Source organism: Mustelus asterias, chromosome 1 (assembly GCF_964213995.1).
Source record: "Mustelus asterias chromosome 1, sMusAst1.hap1.1, whole genome shotgun sequence".
NCBI classification, from domain to species: Eukaryota; Metazoa; Chordata; class Chondrichthyes; order Carcharhiniformes; family Triakidae; genus Mustelus; species Mustelus asterias.
Window position 1 is genome coordinate 44,652,040 of NC_135801.1, and position 18,889 is coordinate 44,670,928.

The following is an 18,889-nucleotide window of genomic DNA, read 5'->3' on the forward strand; positions in this document are numbered from 1 at the left end:
CCGGTCAGGTCGTCAAAGTTTCAGTCGGGGAACATGTGGCAAATAGTGACCACAACTCTGTTAACTTTAGGATAGTAATGGACAAGGATGAGTGCTGTCCTACGAGCAGGCTGCTAAATTGGGGGAAGGCTAACTATAGCCGGATTAGGCAGGAATTGGTGGACGTTGATTGGGAGAGGATGTTCGAGGGTAACTCCGCGTCTGGCATGTGGGAGTCTTTTAAGGAACTATTGATAAGGCTGCAGGATAGGCAAAAAGGAAAGATAGGAAAGGTAGGATTCGAGAGCCGTGGATAACCAGGGAAATTGAGGATCTGATTAAAATGAAAAGGGAGGCGTACATTAAGTCCAGGCAACAGAAAACAGATGGAGCTCTGGAGGAATACAGAGGGAGTAGGAAAGAACTCAAACGGGGAGTTAGAAGGGCAAAAAGAGGTCACGAGATGTTCTTGGCAGGCAGGATTACGGAGAATCCTAAGGCATTCTATTCATACGTTAGGAACAAAAGAGTTGTCAGGGAGAAAATCGGACCTCTCAGGGACAAAGGAGGGGAATTATGCTTAAACCCAAGGGAATAGGGGAGATCCTAAATGAATACTTTGCATCGGTATTCACGAAGGAGAGGGACGTGTTAACCGGGAGTGTCTCAGAGGGAGGTGTTGACCCGTTAGAGAAAATCTCCATTACAAGAGAGGAAGTGTTAGGTTTTTTAGGGAACATTAAAACTGACAAAGCCCCAGGGCCTGATGGCATCTATACTAGACTGCTCAGGGAGATGAGAGATGAAATTGCTGGGCCTCTGACGGAAATCTTTGTCGCTTCTTTGGACACAGGTGAGGTCCCTGAGGATAATGAATGTGGTCCCGTTGTTTAAGAAGGGTAGCAGGGAGAACCCAGGAAATTATAGGCCAGTGAGCTTGATGTCCGTGGTAGGGAAGTTGTTGGAGAGGATTCTTACAGACAGGATGTATATGCATTTAGAACGGAACAATCTCATTAGTGACAGACAGCATGGTTTTGTAAGAGGGAGGTCGTGCCTTACAAATTTGGTGGAGTTTTTTGAGGAAGTGACAAAAACGGTTGATGAAGGAAGGGCCGTGGATGTCGTCTATATGGATTTCAGTAAGGCATTTGACAAAGTCCCACATGGCAGGTTGGTTAAGAAGGTTAAAGCTCATGGGATACAAGGAGAAGTGGCTAGATGGGTGGAGAACTGGCTTGGCCATAGGAGACAGAGGGTAGCAGTCGAAGGGTCTTTTTTCGGCTGGAGGTCTGTGACCAGTGGTGTTCTGCAGGGCTCTGTACTGGGACCTCTGCTATTTGTGATATATATAAATGATTTGGAAGAAGGTGTAACTGGTGTAATCAGCAAGTTTGCGGATGACACGAAGATGGCTGGACTTGCAATAGCGAAGAGCATTGTCGGGCAATACAGCAGGATATAGATAGGCTGGAAAATTGGGCGGAGAGGTGGCAGATGGAATTTAATCCAGATAAATGCAAAGTGATGCATTTTGGAAGAAATAATGTAGGGAGGAGTTATACAATAAATGGCAGAGTCATCAAGAGTATAGAAACACAGAGGGACTTAGGTGTGCAAGTCCACAAATCCTTGAAGGTGGCAACACAGGTGGAGAAGGTGGTGAAGAAGGCATATGGTATGCTTGCCTTTATAGGACGGGGTATAGAGTATAAAAGCTGGAGTCCGATGATGCAGCTGTATAGAACGCTGGTTAGGCCACATTTGGAGTACTGCGTCCAGTTCTGGTCGCCGCACTACCAGAAGGACGTGGAGGCATTAGAGAGTGCAGAGAAGGTTTACCAGGATGTTGCCTGGTATGGAGAGTCTTAGCTATGAGGAGAGATTGGGCAAACTGGGGTTGGCACGTGATGCGCATCAATTGGACACGAGGCTCAAAGCTTCGGTAAAAGAAGGCTTTTATTAACTAACAATGGAACTATCAGAACTTTAACACACTATCCCAGACTGAAGGGGTCCCGTCCGAGCAGGGGGTCTTATACCTCTCCCAGGAGGCGGAGCCCGACTGGGATGTGCCACAACAGTAACAACCACAGGTGTATCAATCCCACCCTAGCCCAACAACAACATTAGTACAATCCCACAGTAACCTATATACATTCCCATAGTGCTGGCCAGCCCTGGCCCAGTACTTTCCAGTGGGAACCAACGATGGTTCATCACATTCACCCCTCCTTTGAGAACAAAGGCCGGCGGGGTACGAAAACAGACTAAAATGTCAACAGATTATAAGTTCAGATGGTCTGGAGGACCGCACCGTCGTTGTGACCTCCTCAATACCGGCGGTGACACCGGAGTAGGCACTTGCGGTGGCGTTCTCCCCAAAACGGCATCCAGCTGTTCTCCCACGGACTCACAGGCCGGTTGACCCTGATGAAGCGGTAGTGCAGGGGATCCTGACACATACCGCGGTGGCGACGATCTTTGGGGCTCAGGCAAGCTGTGCATTGGAGTAAAACTGTTAAGCACTGGTCCCGATGCTGTCCACGCCACGTCCGGGGGAGAAATAAGGGATAAGGGATTCGTCACTGGGGGTATGGGAGCGACAGGAGTTGCTACGTCCCCTGCGGGCGCCAGGTCTCGGATCGAGACTGTGTCCTCTCGCCCGTCAGGATATGCCACATAGGCATACTGAGGGTTGGCGTGGAGGAGGTGGACCTGTTCGACCAACGGGTCGGACTTGCGGGCCCTTACATGTCGCCGCAGGAGGACGGGTCCTGGGTACGTCAACCAGGCTGGTAAAGATATCCCCGAGGACGACTTCCGAGGGGATGAGAACATCCTCTCGTGGGGAGTAGCATTGGTTGCCGTACACAGGAGGGAGCGAATGGAGTGAAGCGCATCAGGGAGGACCTCCTGCCAACGGGAGACTGGAAGGCCTTTGGACTTCAACACCAATAGGACAGCCTTCCAGACTGTAGCATTCTCTCGTTCCACCTGTCCATTACCCCTAGGGTTGTAACTCGTGGTCCTACTAGAGGCAATCCCGTATGAGAGCAGGAATTGCCTCAAGCCATTGCTCATGAACGACGAGCCCCTGTCACTATGGATATAGCTGGGGTACCCGAACAGGGTAAAAAGATCACGGAATGCCTTGATCACCGTGGCAGCCAATGTGTCCGCGCAGGGGACAACAAACGGGAACTGGGAGTACTCATCTATTATGTTCAGAAAGTACACGTTCCGATCTGTTGAGGGAAGGGGGCCCTTAAAATCAACACTCAGCCTCTCGAAGGGGCGAGTGGCCTTGACCAAATGTGCCCGGTCAGGTCGGTAAAAGTGCGGTTTGCATTCCGTGCAAATCCGACAGCTCCTTGTCACCGACCTGACGTCCTCCACCGAGTAAGGCAGGTTGCGGGCTTTGACAAAGTGGTAGAGCCGAGTGACCCCAGGATGGCACAGGTCATTATGGAGGGCGTTCAAGCGATCCTCCTGCGTAGTAGCGCATGTTCCGCGCGAGAGGGCATCCGAGGGCTCATTGAGTTTCCCTGGACGATACATGATATCGTAGTTATAGGTGGAGAGTTCAATTCTCCACCGCAAGATCTTGTCATTCTTGATCTTGCCCCTCTGCGTGTTGTTGAACATGAACGCCACGGACCGCTGGTCCGTGATCAGGGTGAACCGCTTTCCCGCCAGGTAATGGCGTCAGTGTCTGATGGCCTCCACAATGGCCTGGGCCTCCTTCTCCACCGCCGAATGCCGAATTTCGGGGCCTTGGAGGGTGCGGGAAAAAAACGCGACGGGCCTGCCCGCCTGGTTAAGTGTGGCGGCCAGGGCGAAATCAGATGCATCGCTTTCCACCTGAAAAGGGATGGATTCGTCTACCGCGTGCATCGTGGCTTTCGCGATGTCGTGTTTCAATGCCTTGAAGGCCAATTGGGCCTCTGGCGTGAGTGGAAAAGTCGTGGACTTAATAAGCGGACGGGCTTTGTCCGCGTAGTTGGGGACCCACTGCGCATAATAGGAGAAGAAGCCTTGGCATCTTCTCAGTGCTTTTGCGCTAGCGGGCAAGGGAAGTTCAGCAAGGGGGCGCATACGGTCTGGATCAGGGCCAATGACCCCGTTTTCCACCACGTATCCCAGGATGGCTAACCGGCGTGTACGGAATACACACTTCTCCCTGTTGTAGGTCAAATTCAGGCGAGATGCAGTGCGTAAGAAGTTCTGGAGATTTGTGTCATGGTCCTGCTGATCACGGCCGCAGATAGTGACATTATCCAGGTACGGGAAGGTAGCCCGCAGCCTGTTCTGGTCCACCATTCAGTCCATAGCACGCTGGAAGACCGAGACCCCGTTGGTGACACCAAATGGAACCCTAAGGAAATGATACAGACGACCATCTGCCTCAAAGGCCGTGTATTGTCGGTCCTCTGGGCGAATGGGGAGTTGGTGGTAGGCGGACTTGAGGTCTATGGTGGAGAACACCCAGTACTGCGCAATCTGATCGACCATATCAGATATGCGCGGGAGAGGATACGCATCCAGCTGCGTATATCGGTTAATGGTCTGACTGTAATCAATGACCATCCGGGGTTTGTTCCCGCTCTTGACCACCACAACCTGTGCTCTCCACGGACTTACACTGGGCTGTATGATCCCTTCTTTGAGGAGTCGCTGAACCTCAGATCTGATGAAGATCCGATCCTCAGTGCTGTAACGCCTACTTTTAGTAGCGATGGGCTTGCAGCCTGGTACCAGATTCTGAAATAAAGAGGGTGTGGTGATCTTTAACGTAGAAAGATTGCAGGCGGGGCGCTTTGGACAATTTGGAGACTGCAGCTGTTCTCCCACTGTCAGTGAAGGGAGTGGCCCACCATACTGTAGGATCACACTCTTCATGTGGACCATAAAGTTTAGTCCGAGGAGAATTGGTGCGCAAAGATGCGGCAACACAAGGAGCCTGAAACGCTCGTAAATTGTGCCTTGCACTTTCAACGTTACCACACAACGTCCTAGCACAGCGACAGACCGGGACCTTGATGCCATAGAGATTGTCTGTTTGGCAGGTTGAATCTGGAGTCCACACCTCTTCACCGTGTCAGGGTGGATAAAGCTCTCAGTGCTCCCGCTGTCAAATAGACAATAAATTGCATGATCATTTACCTGTATATCCATCATCGAACAATCAAGCCTGTGAGGCTTAGCCTGGTCCAGGGTGATCGACGCCACCGTTGGTCCGTGAACGTTACTGCAGGCAGCTGAGGTCGATGCTGAGGACCCCTGCTGGTCGCTCATGGTCATCGTCGACCAAAATGGCCACCCCCATGAATCGCACATGGGTGAGGGTGCCAAACGTAGTGACCCCTGGTGGTCATCCTCCTCCGACTCCGTCGACCGTAATGGCGTCGTCCTGGACTCGCAAGTGGACGAACCCCGTGAGTACTTCGACGACGATGGTGACGATCCCCGTTCCGAAGGGTCACAGGCCGCACTGCCGTTCCTGGGCTTCGATCTGCACACCTTCGCATAATGCCCCTTTTTACCGCATGCAGTACAGACTACCGCTTTAGCGGGACACTTTTGTCGTGTATGTTTGGCTCCTCCGCAGAAGTAGCACCGCGGGCCGCATGGGGCTGCAGCCGTCGTCTGGTCCACATGGGAGCACGCCATAACACTGGGATTTGCGACTGCTCCTGCCACGTTGTCTCCACATGGTCCTCCGGATACAGGATACAGGACCAAGCTCTTCGAAGCCGCCTCAAGCATTTCAGCTAATTCCATGGCTTGGGTCAGGTTGAGATTCCCCTTTTCTAGCAGCTTGAGACGGATGTATGAAGACCCGACCCCGGCCACAAACGCATCTCGGGCGAGGTCGTACATGCTCTGCTCAGCCGACACAGCTTTGCAGTCACAGCCCCTGGCTAGCTGCAAGAGCTCATTGGCGTAGTCCTCCATGGTTTCGCCCGACTGCCGACGTCGTGTAGCGAGGAGGTAACGAGCGTGGATCTCGTTAGGAGGTTTCGTATAGCACTTCTTTAGAAGCTCGAGGGCCCTCGGGTAAGTGGTGGCCGCACGGATCGCGAGGTAGACTGTGTCGCTTACCCTCGCATGGAGGACCCGGAGTCTGTCATCATCTGTGGTGACCACTGCGGAGGCTGCTAGGTAATCTTCAAAACACTTCAGCCAGTGGTCGAAGGTGTTAGAAGCGCCCACCGCACGTGGATCTAGTGTCAGACGTTCTGGCTTAAGAATTTGCTCCATACTCTCCTTTCTTTTTTCCTTCCGTCGAGAGTTTAATTTTAGTTAATAAAATTGATGCGCATCAATTGGACACGAGGCTCAAAGCTTCGGTAAAAGAAGACTTTTATTAACTAACAATGGAACTATCAGAACTTTAACACACTATCCCAGACTGAAGGGGTCCCGTCCGAGCAGGGGGTCTTATACCTCTCCCAGGAGGCGGAGCCCAACTGGGATGTGCCACAACAGTAACAACCACAGGTGTACCAATCCCACCCTAGCCCAACAACAACATTAGTACAATCCCACAGTAACCTATATACATTCCCATAGTGCTGGCCAGCCCTGGCCCAGTACTATCCAGTGGGAACCAACGATGGTTCACCACAGCACGTGAAAGCAAAATCCAGGCAGGTCTGGCAGCATCAGTAAGGAAAGAAAAGAGCTGACGTTTCGAGTTCAGATGACCCTTTGTCAAAGCTAAAAGGCATAGAAAGTGGGTGAGAGAATGAAAGATGAGTCATAGCCACAAAAACAAGGGGAAAGGCTGCTAATTGCAGTCCATAGAAAGAATAAAAGGTGAAAATGACTATATCTGCTGAGATTTTCCAGCATTTTCTCTTTTGGTTTCAGATTCTAGCATCCGCAGTAATTTGCTTTTATACATTCCTCTGTTAATCTGCTTGTCAATCTTGTTGAATTTCTACCTACCTCATAACACAGTAAACAAATCTTGAATTAAAGGAAGCGGATATTGATCTGCACACAATAGATTCATGGTTGTTTTAAAATCACCACAAATACAAACAAAGACATCTGATATTCTGAGGAGCCATAATGTTTCTTTTCTCTTCAGCTCTTTCCTTGATGTTCTTAATGAAACAAAACCCCGACTCATCGTCAATTTTCTTTTTGGAATGTTCTAACGATGTGAGTGTTTGTGGATTTTAACAAAAAGAAATGATGTGGTCTGCACACATAGATGCAAAGTAACACACAACAGGTTTATTGTAGGATTTCTTGCCTGCACAGAATACAAGCTGAAAATAAAATGGCAGCTTCTGCAACATTCCAATGACATTACCATCAAATCATGCAATCAGCTCTTAGAGCAATCCACAACTACTTAAATATATAACAGTCAGTTACACTGCTAACAGAAAGTTCCTAATCAGTTAAAATTTAATGCAAGAAAAAGTAGATTGGAGTCTGGTTCAGCATAATGAAATCTGAAGATACATTAAATACAGTTCAATGCAGTGTAACCAATATCTAGATTAGATTCAATTAAATATACTTCTAATAGTGGACAGATTAGATTCAGTTTAATGGAATGTAATAAATCTGTATTTTGGATTCAGTTCTGTGTACTGATAAGTGCTAGAAGACCAGACCATTTTCAATGTCACTGGTAGAGAGTGGTCAATATTGGAGTATGTAAATAGCCAACAGATCAAATTTAATTCAATACATCAATACTGATATATACACTAAATCCAGTCAAGATAGCATAAATAATACAAATATTAGATGCAATGTAATACCATGCATCATAGAAAGATAGAAACACATATTTACTCTGCTGATCCCCCAACACTAAGGGGCAATTTAGCATGACCAATCAACTTAATCCACACATCTTTGGAGTGTGGGAGGAAACCGGATCACCCAGAGGAAACCCACGCAGACACGGGGAGAACATGCAAACTCCACACAGACAGTCACCCAAGGCCAGAATTGAACTCAGGTCCCTGATACTGTGAGGCAGCAGTGTCAACCATTGTGCCACCATACCACCCGATAAAGGATTGTTTAATGGACAGGAAGTGAAGAGTAGGAAGCTTGTGGATGCACCATCATTGCATATATTTAAGGCTGAAATAAGCACATTTTTGGTCTCTCAACCAACCTAAGGATTTGGAGAGCAGGTGGGAAAGTGGAGTTGAGGCTCAAGACCAGCCATACTTTTATTAAATGGCAGAGCAGCCCAGTGAGCCATATGGTCTACACCTGCTCCTATTTCTGTGTAACAATGCCAAAATTATATAAAATTGAGCAGCTGTGGTAAAGAGGTTTGTCATGTAGAGGAATACACTGTAAATTGATCGAACAAAAGTCCCCTATGGCTCCATGGAAGGAGCCTCAAACATAAAAGTTGATGGTTACTAATCTATCCAACAAAAAACCAAGATAGAATCATAGAATCCCTACAGTGCTGAAGGTGGCCATTCACCCATTGAGCCGGCACTGACTAAGCATCTTACCCAATGCCCGCCCCCTCCCCCCATCCTCAATATAGATTCTTGCTGGGAGTATTTTAAAATAGCATGTCTACTTTTTGCTCATTATGAAGTAGAGTTTGGGCGGCACGGTAGCACAGTGGTTAGCACTGCTGCTTCACAGCTCCAGGGTCCTGGGTTCAATTCCCGGCTTGGGTCACTGTCTGTGTGGAGTTTGCACATTCTCCTCGTGTCTGCGTGGGTTTCCTCCGGGTGCTCCGGTTTCCTCCCACAGTCCAAAGATGTGCGGGTTAGGTTGATTGGCCAGGTTAAAAATTGCCCCTTAGAGTCCTGAGATGCGTAGGTTAGAGGGATTAGTGGGTAAATATGCGGGGTAGGGCCTGGGTGGGATTGTGGTCGGTGCAGACTCGATGGGCCGAATGGCCTCCTTCTGCACTGTAGGGTTTCTATGATTTCTATGAGTTGTATTAAAAATAAAAACAAAGTGTTGGAAATACTCAGGAGGTTAGGCAGCGTTTTGGAATCACCCAGAGTTCAGGTCAGCTACCTTGTTTTTGTATTCGAGTTGTATTGGGCTGACCAAGATAATAGGCCTGTACCCTCACTGCACTATGACAAAAGTATATAATTTTGTACAGCACTTTCTACATCTCTCCCTTACTAAAGGTTAGTTATTAGGTTACAGTTTTCTCTGTGGATTTATTAAACACAATTTCTGTCTTAAATTCCCAGTCCACATTTGCACTTTGGACTCAGGGAAAGACATGACTTTTGATCAATGATAACCACCTTTCACATAAGGGAGTTTACTCAAACACTTGAATATGGTGAGATACCTCACCCTCTGCCAGCATGTATTGATGTTGCACTGCCTCAATTTCCTTATGCATGCTGGCAGCAGGCAAGGACACTAAAAGTCTGCACTAAAATGACTATTCCAATTCACAATTATAACTGAAAAGTACGAACAAATATCTTCCTTTATAAAAATGCAGGATTATAGGATAATTCGGAGAAATACACTTTGCCTCTGTAAATGCTGTCTACAAATACTATGTAAATGTAAACATATATTTGTTAAGTTTAGTCAGAGCTATTTTGATCACATTCCTCAATACAATGGATTTCCAACCTTGTTTACTCAATAGATCTTTACCAGAATACAATCACATTAATTAAATTACTTATGCTGTTGTAGCCTTTTTTCCCCCAAAGCATTCCATTCTTTGTATGCCTTCATTTAACTCGAGCCATGCTATCATCTCTAACCCCTGTCAAACCATGCTAACCATTATTTTCTGAGTTAGCCCTTTATTTATATTCTACTTTCTCACAATAATGTTGAAAACATTTTGGGAGGGGCGAAGAAATTTATCTTGAGCAGTAATGGGCACAGAGCATTGGTTGTCTGTTGTATGTTCTGCTTAAATTCAATTCTACTAACTTCAATGGAACAGAGTAGCAGACACGGAATATCAACAGCAGCTCACATAATATTACCCTGCTACATTACCATGCAAGGTGAATTTCTACAACCTGGGGGCATTTTTGTGCTCCAGGAATGGAATTTATATGCCACTGTTCAGGCTGCTTGATACCAGGTTAAACATATGTGCTGATAGAGGTAGTTAAAAAAACAAGCATATCAGTTACACACTTTCTAATGCCTGTCACATCGAGGATTTTGAAGGTGGCTGAGGGGGACAGAGACCTGATGAATTTTTTGAAATCAGATACTATGGGCGGCACGGTAGCACAGTGGTTAGCACTGCTGCTTCACAGCTCCAGGGACCTGAGTTCGATTCCCAGCTTGGGTCACTGTCTGTGTGGAGTTTGCACATTCTCCTCGTGTCTGCGTGGGTTTCCTCTAGGTGCTCAGTCCAAAGATGTGCAGGTTAGGTTGATTGGCCATGCTAAAATTGGCCCTTAGTGTCCTGAGATGTGTAGGATAGAGGGATTAGCGGGTAAATATGTAGGGATATGGGGGTAGGGCCTGGGTGGGATTGTGGTTGGTGCAGACTCGATGGGCCAAATGGCCTCCTTCTACGCTGTAGGGTTTCCATGACTATTTAATCAGTCATCATATTTCATTATCTGATTACATTTTAATCCAGGAAAAGCCACAGCAACTTGTCAGGTGTAAGTAGATTGACAGCTGTGAGGAAAGATGTAGATCTTCAAAAATAAAGTTAGAATCATTTTCATTGTGAGGACAGTATCATAGAGTCAGAAGGAAAGCATTCGGCCCAATGAGCCTGCACTGACTTCCGACAGAGCATCTTAGCCAGGCCTACTCCCCTGTCCTGTCCCTGTAACCCTGTGAATTTATTCCACTAATTCCACCTAATCTACACATCTTGGGACACTGAGGAACAATTTAGCATGGCCAATCCACTTAACCTGCACACCTTTGGACAGCGGGATGAAACTGGAGCAACTGGAGGAAACCCATGCGGACACAGGGAGAACGTGCAGACTCCACACAGACAGTCACCACAGGCTGGAATTGAACCCGGGTCCCTGAAGCTGCGAGGCAGCAGTGCTAACCACTGTGCCACCCATAGAAGCAGTGGTATGTTTTGTAGCTCCAGACCTCTGCCCATATGTTCCTCAAAATTGCACTTGGGATGTGAACTGTGTCATAAATCTCCAATTTACGGAATGAAGAGACCTACTGTCTGAAATAGACGAGGGTCAGAATTTTACACACTCCCACTCCCTGCCCCTACCCCCCCCCCCTCACAGGTTATGAAGTGGGGGAGGAGTGTAAAATTGCAATGATGGGCACCAGTTGGATCAGAGTGCCAAATAGGAAAGGTCTTCACCCTCGATCTTGGACGGGTAGGTGGGGTAGTGCCTCAATCTGAAGGCCCTTCAGATCTGGAGTGCCTTCCCCTCAGGGACTTGGGAGCTCCTGCCCTCTCTCCCTTGCCACTCCCCCTCCCCAGCCTTCTGCCACGAGTATAGCCCCCACCATCACCAAAGTCATCCCACTCCTGAACCCCCGGGAGTATCGCTTACCCTCCCACCCCCGAGCCCCTGGTATTTAGCTAAAGAGTGGTCCTGGGACTCAGGCAAGGCACTGAAGTATCTCTTCTAGCCACTGCAGCACTGTGCCTGAAGTAGCTGGAGAACTGTCAACCGATCTGATTGGCCGATAGCTCTGCAATGTGGGACTGCCATCCAAGGGCAGATGAAAGTCCTGCCTGCTGCTGCTGATCAATGCTCAATTGTGCATAAAATGGCAGTAGACCTGTTAGAGTCAATGGTGTGGAGATGCCGCCGTTGGACTGGGGTAAACACAGTAAGACGTTTAACAACACCAGGTTAAAGTCCAACAGGTTTATTTGGTAGCAAAAGCCACACAAGCTTTCGAAGCTCTAAGCCCCTTCTTCAGGTGAGTGGGAATTCTGTTCACAAACAGAGCTCTGGTGTTGTTTAACCTGGTGTTGTTAAACTTCTTACAGAGTCAATGGGACATGTTCCCCACCAACTCTCAGAATGGTGGGCATCGAGCACTCACCATCCTGAAAATTCAGTCCAAGCACTCAGACACTCAAAACAGCAGAAGCCAGAGAATTGGTGTTAACGGACAGTAAGTACATTGATTTCGTTTTGAGGCTGCTTCCAGACTTAATTTCAGTTATTATGATCCCCAAAGAGACTGATAATTTAAAGAAGACATTTGAATTCCCAATGACCAACCTAAAGAAAATACACAAGGCTTCAAGTGTTAAGACTTTTACTGTAACAAACCAACAAAAACCAACACAGACTAAACACTAATATAACACCATCTAAACACTGTTTGGTAGGCAACTATTATAAATCACAGAAAATACATAATTATGAACATGACTGAAAACACCATGCAACACTTATACTTTACATCCCACTTTCTGCAGAAAACAGTTTTCACAGGAATCAATTCAACATCACTCCCAGCTTCCAACAGGTTAACTTCTCCAGGTTTCAGTGCATCATAACATCAAGGCACCATCAAAATGCATCTCTCTTACATTTGGGAAAAGTCTCAAACTGAGTACCAGCAGTAAGACTCACTCCAGTGATCTTTTCCCCCATTGGCCATGTCCAGATGAATTTTCCAAATACCTTGGATTGTTATAAGAACATAAGAACATAAGAAATAGGAGCAGGAGTAGGCCATCTAGCCCCTTGAGCCTGCCCCGCCATTCAATAAGATCATGGCTGATCTGAAGTGGATCAGTTCCACTTACCCGCCTGACCCCTATAACCCCTAATTCCCTTACCGATCATGCATTATGGAATGCATCTCTTTGATCTGAAACCATATTCCCTCCCACATTTCTGCTCGATAGTTTGCAACAAAAAGGGAAACGCTCTCCACACTGACCACATACAGCTGCGGTCCTTTGTCTTTTGTGAGACCTCCCTCTCTCGCTGTGCTAAATCTCTAAGGCTGAATGTCTGTCCACAGATAGTACCACTGCTCTTGTCTTTATATTCAAGTATGAACATTTTACATTTTGCTCCCAGTAAGTCTCACCCTGAGCCTCCCTGTTTCCATTGTAACCAAGGTATGTAGGCTTGTTATCAGAAAGAATACAAAGCAGATCACATGACCTTCTTCCCTACAGATTTATATCGTTACATTCAACCCGACTGGTTTATGCCAATAGTTATGCTTCACACAAACCTCCTACCACCTCTCTTTAGCTATCCCTATCAGCATATCTTGAGAATTCTGTATTTAATTTTTAAATCATATAATTATGTATTAGAGTCATTTTAGGTGTTTAGTTATCGAGAATGATCTGCACATTGGTCCTGGTAAATGCAGAATAATATATGACTGCACCTTCAGAAGAACAAAACAGCAAAATAATCAGTCTAACATTGAACTGTGCAATGAAATGGTTAAATGACATCAGGTAGGAACAAAGTATCTATTCTAATCTCCTGTTAAAATGATTGGTGGGAAGATTCAGGACAGACAAGGGCAAATCTTTAGAACAACATTGGATCTTATCAAGATGTGCGTCAGTGCAAATCAGGAGGTTATTAAGGTGACAGGAAAGATTTACAAGGAAGAGAGCAAGGTTGTCAAATTATCTGGTTAATGATACTGAACACTGCCCTTCCTTCGAGGTATTGACATTTTAGGTTTGTTTAGCTGTTTCACATTACATGCAAAGGTGTGCCTGAGAACCTGTCCTTGGCTGTCCTTGTTCAAGATATCAGGAACTATAAAGAATGGATTTATAATTAGATAATGTGCTGTTCCTGTGCGTTTCCCATGAGGAGACTGTCACTGCTGTGCCTGCCTGTGCAGGTGTGACATTAAACTGCTGAAATGGCAGAAATGGATTCATCCGAGTCAGATGCTCAGTGACAGGTTGACAGAAGCAACAAGTAAAGGAAGTGATTCCAGTGCTATCTGAACAACAACAAAAAGATAGAAGGTTAAACCATTTATCAAAACAAGATCCCAAAAATTGGGTGGAACTCAGAAACAGGAAGGGTGCAGTCACTATGCTGGGAGTGTACTACAGACCACCCAACAGCCCACGGGAAGTGGAGGAAAGGATATGTCAGGAGATTCTGGATAGGTGCAGAAAACATAGGGTTGTTGTAGTGGGGGACTTTAATTTCCCTGGCACAGACTGGAAAGTGCTTAGAGCTGGGGGACCGGACGGGGAGGAATTTGTAAAATGCGTACTGGAAGGTTCTTTGGAACAGTATGTAGATAGCCCGACTAGAGAGGGGGCTATACTGGACCTAGTTCTGGGAAATGAGCCCGGTCAGGTCGTCAAAGTTTCGGTAGGGGAACATGTCGCAAATAGTGACCACAACTCTGTTAACTTTAGGATAGTAATGGACAAGGATGAGTGCTGTCCTACGGGCAGGGTGCTAAATTGGGGGAAGGCTGACTATAGCCGGATTAGGCAGGAATTGGTGGATGTTGATTGGGAGAGGGTGTTCGAGGGTAAGTCCGCGTCTGGCATGTGGGAGTCTTTTAAGGAACTATTGATAAGGCTGCAGGATAGGCATGTGCCTGTAAAAAGGAAAGATAGGAAAGGTAGGATTCGAGAGCCGTGGATAACCAGGGAAATTGAGGATCTGATTAAAATGAAAAGGGAGGCGTACGTTAAGTCAAGGCAACTGAAAACAGATGGAGCTCTGGAGGAATACAGAGAGAGTAGGAAAGATCTCAAACGGGGAGTTAGAAGGGCAAAAAGAGGGCACGAGATGTTCTTGGCAGGCAGGATTAAGGAGAATCCTAAGGCATTCTATTCATACGTTAGGAACAAAAGAGTTGTCAGGGAGAAAATCGGACCTCTCAGGGACAAAGGAGGGGAATTATGCTTAGAACCCAAGGGAATAGGGGAGATCCTAAATGAATACTTTGCATCGGTATTCACGAAGGAGAGGGGCGTGTTAACCGGGAGTGTCTCGGAGGGAGGTGTTGACCCGTTAGAGAAAATCTCCATTACGAGAGAGGAAGTGTTAGGTTTTTTAGGGAACATTAAAACTGACAAAGCCCCAGGGCCTGATGGCATCTATCCTCGACTGCTCAGGGAGACGAGAGAGGAAATTGCTGGGCCTCTGACGGAAATCTTTGTCGCTTCTTTGGACACGGGTGAGGTCCCTGAGGATTGGAGGATAGCGAATGTGGTCCCGTTGTTTAAGAAGGGTAGCAGGGATAACCCAGGAAATTATAGGCCGGTGAGCTTGACGTCCGTGGTAGGGAAGTTGTTGGAGAGGATTCTTAGAGACAGGATGTATGTGCATTTAGAACGGAACAATTTCATTAGTGACAGACAGCATGGTTTTGTAAGAGGGAGGTCGTGCCTTACAAATTTGGTGGAGTTTTTTGAGGAAGTGACAAAAACGGTTGATGAAGGAAGGGCCGTGGATGTCGTCTATATGGATTTCAGTAAGGCATTTGACAAAGTCCCACATGGCAGGTTGGTTAAGAAGGTTAAGGCTCATGGGATACAAGGAGAAGTGGCTTGATGGGTGGAGAACTGGCTTGGCCATAGGAGACAGAGGGTAGTGGTCGAAGGGTCTTTTTCCGGCTGGAGGTCTGTGACCAGTGGTGTTCCGCAGGGCTCTGTACTGGGACCTCTGCTATTTGTGATATATATAAATGATTTGGAAGAAGGTGTAACTGGTGTAATCAGCAAGTTTGCGGATGACACAAAGATGGCTGGAATTGCGGATAGCGAAGAGCATTGTCGGGCAATACAGCAGGATATAGATAGGCTGGAAAATTGGGCGGAGAGGTGGCAGATGGAATTTAATCCGGATAAATGCGAAGTGATGCATTTTGGAAGAAATAATGTAGGGAGGAGTTATGCAATAAATGGCAGAGTCATCAGGAGTATAGAAACACAGAGGGACCTAGGTGTGCAAGTCCACAAATCCTTGAAGGTGGCAACACAGGTGGAGAAGGTGGTGAAGAAGGCATATGGTATGCTTGCCTTTATAGGACGGGGTATAGAGTATAAAAGCTGGAGTCTGATGATGCAGCTGTATAGAACGCTGGTTAGGCCGCATTTGGAGTACTGCGTCCAGTTCAGGTCGCCGCACTACCAGAAGGACGTGGAGGCATTGGAGAGAGTGCAGAGAAGGTTTACCAGGATGTTGCCTGGTATGGAGGGTCTTAGCTATGAGGAGAGATTGGGTAGACTGGGGTTGTTCTCCTTGGAAAGACGGAGAATGAGGGGAGATCTAATAGAGGTATACAAGATTATGAAGGGTATAGATAGGGTGAACAGTGGGAAGCTTTTTCCCAGGTCGGAGGTGACGATCACGAGGGGTCACGGGCTCAAGCTGAGAGGGGCGAAGTATAACTCAGACATCAGAGGGACGTTTTTTACACAGAGGGTGGTGGGGGCCTGGAATGCGCTGCCAAGTAGGGTGGTGGAGGCAGGCACGCTGACATCGTTTAAGACTTACCTGGATAGTCACATGAGCAGCCTGGGAATGGAGGGATACAAACGATTGATCTAGTTGGACCAAGGAGCGGCACAGGCTTGGAGGGCCGAAGGCCTGTTTCCTGTGCTGTACTGTTCTTTGTTCTTTGTTCTTTGAAGGGGGGGAGGTTTAACACAGATATCAGAAGGACATATTTCACACAGAGGGTCGTGGGGGCCTGGAATGTGTTGCCGGGCAAGGTGGTGGAGGCGGACACACTGGGAACGTTTAAGACTTATCTAGACAGCTATATGACCGGAGTGGGAATGGAGGGATACAAAAGAGTGGTCTAGTTTGGACCAGGGAGCGGCGCGGGCTAATTGTTCCTTGTTTCTCGTTTCAAGGCTTCATTCTATGATCATCTTGCTGGTGCCAGTACAGAGCGAGACTGCGGATAGTTGGGAACCTGTCTCGGGGGCAGGGAATTCATATGGTGTTCATGGAAGTGGAAATGACTAGGGTTGGGAAGCATTTTCCGATCAGGGCCATTGTGATCTCCTGGACTCGTTTCGATCGCCTCAGGGGGTCGGAGAGGAATTTCCCAGATTTTTTTTTTCCCCATATTGGCCCTGGGGTTTTTCACTCTGGGTTTTCGCCTCTCCCTGGGGATCACATGGTCTGGAATAGGGGGGTGGGGGTGAGTTAATAGGTTGTAATGAACAAAGCATCGTAGCTGTGAGGGACAGCTCGGTGGATAGGATATTGGTATGTAGATAGGCTGGAAAATTGGGCGGGGATCCTGGATTCAGGATTCAATCCTGGACCGGGGAGCGGCGCGGGCTTGGAGGGCCGAAGGGCCTGTTCCTGTGCTGTATTGTTCTTTGTTCTTTAATACAACTACAATTAAAATTTCACAGTCATGAAGTTGGTATCTGCAACTGCCAGAATATATCAAGCAGTTTTTACAATTTAACAGCAACTATTTTAGATGTTAGACTGGAATTTCATCTTCCAAGGTGTGAGTGTGGAGCCAGGACATTTCCTGACTCCTGCTATTCATTTTGGAGTAAGTGTCAGCAGGACAGGAGTCATTCCAAGGGTGTGGATGATAACATAAGTTGGGCCTGTCAGCCTTTAGAAAGAGGTTGGAGGCAGCCACAGGGGCTGCTGGGTGCCAAGATGGGCTGTTTAAAAATAATGTGAGCAGAACTAAGAACAGCCTTCTATCCCTCAGCTCTCACAGACCACACACTCCTGATGCCCCATCCATGTCATCTCATTCCCCCAGCTAAACCGCATGGGAAGGTATAGCATTTCCATGCTCATTCACCCAGAATGCGCTCCATACAGAAGCAATCAGGATCAGTTGGCAGGAATATTCACAGACATCTTCAACCTCTCTTTACAACAATCTGAGGTCCCTATCTGCTTCAAGAAGACAACCATCATCCCGGTACCTAAGAGAAACCAAGCAGTGCGCCTTAATGACGATCGGCCGGTGGCTCTGATATCCATAATTATGAAGGGCTTTGAAAGGCTAATCATGGCACGAATCAATTCCAGCCTCCTGGACTACCTGGATCCACTACAGTTTGCCTATCGCTGCAACAGGTCCACAGTGGACGCCATCTCCCTGGCCCTGCACTCAATCCTGGAACACGTAGATAACAAGGACACCGATGTCAGACTGCTATTTGCTGACTACAGCTCAGCCTTCAACACCATTATTCCCATAAAACTCATCTCCAAACTCCGTGGCCTGGGCCTTGGCACTTCCTTCTGCGACTGGATCCTGAACTTCCTAACCTTCAGACCACAATCAGTAAGGATAGGCAACAACACCTCCTCCACGATCATTCTCAACACCGGTGCCTCACAAGGTTGTGTTCTCAGCCCCCTACTGTACTCCTTATACACTTATGACTGTGTGGCCAAATTCCCCTCCAATTTAATTTTCAAGTTTGCTGACGACACCACTGTAGTGGGTCGGATCTCAAACAATGATGAGACAGAGTACAGCAATGAGATAGAGAATCTGGTGAACTGGTGCGGCAACAATAATCTCTCCCTTACTGTCAACAAAATTAAAGAGATTGTCATCGACTTCAGGAAGCGTAAAGGAAAACATGCCCCTGTCTACATCAATGGGGACGAAGTAGAAAGGGTCGAGAGCTTCAAGTTTTTAGGTGTCCAGATCACCAACAACCTATCCTGGTCCCCCCATGCTGACACTATAGTTAAGAAAGCCCACCAAAGCCTCTACTTTCTCAGAAGACTAAGGAAATTTGGCATGTCAGCTACAACTCTCATTAACTTTTACAGATGCACCATAGAAAGCATTCTTTCTGGTTCTGTCACAGCTTGGTATGGCTCCTGCTCTGCCCAAGACCACAAAAAACTACAAAAATGTCTTGAATGTATCCCAATCCGTCACGCAAACCAGCCTCCCATCCATTGACTCCGTCTACATTTCCCACTGCCTCGGCAAAGCAGCCAGCATAATTAAGGACCCCACGCATCCTGAA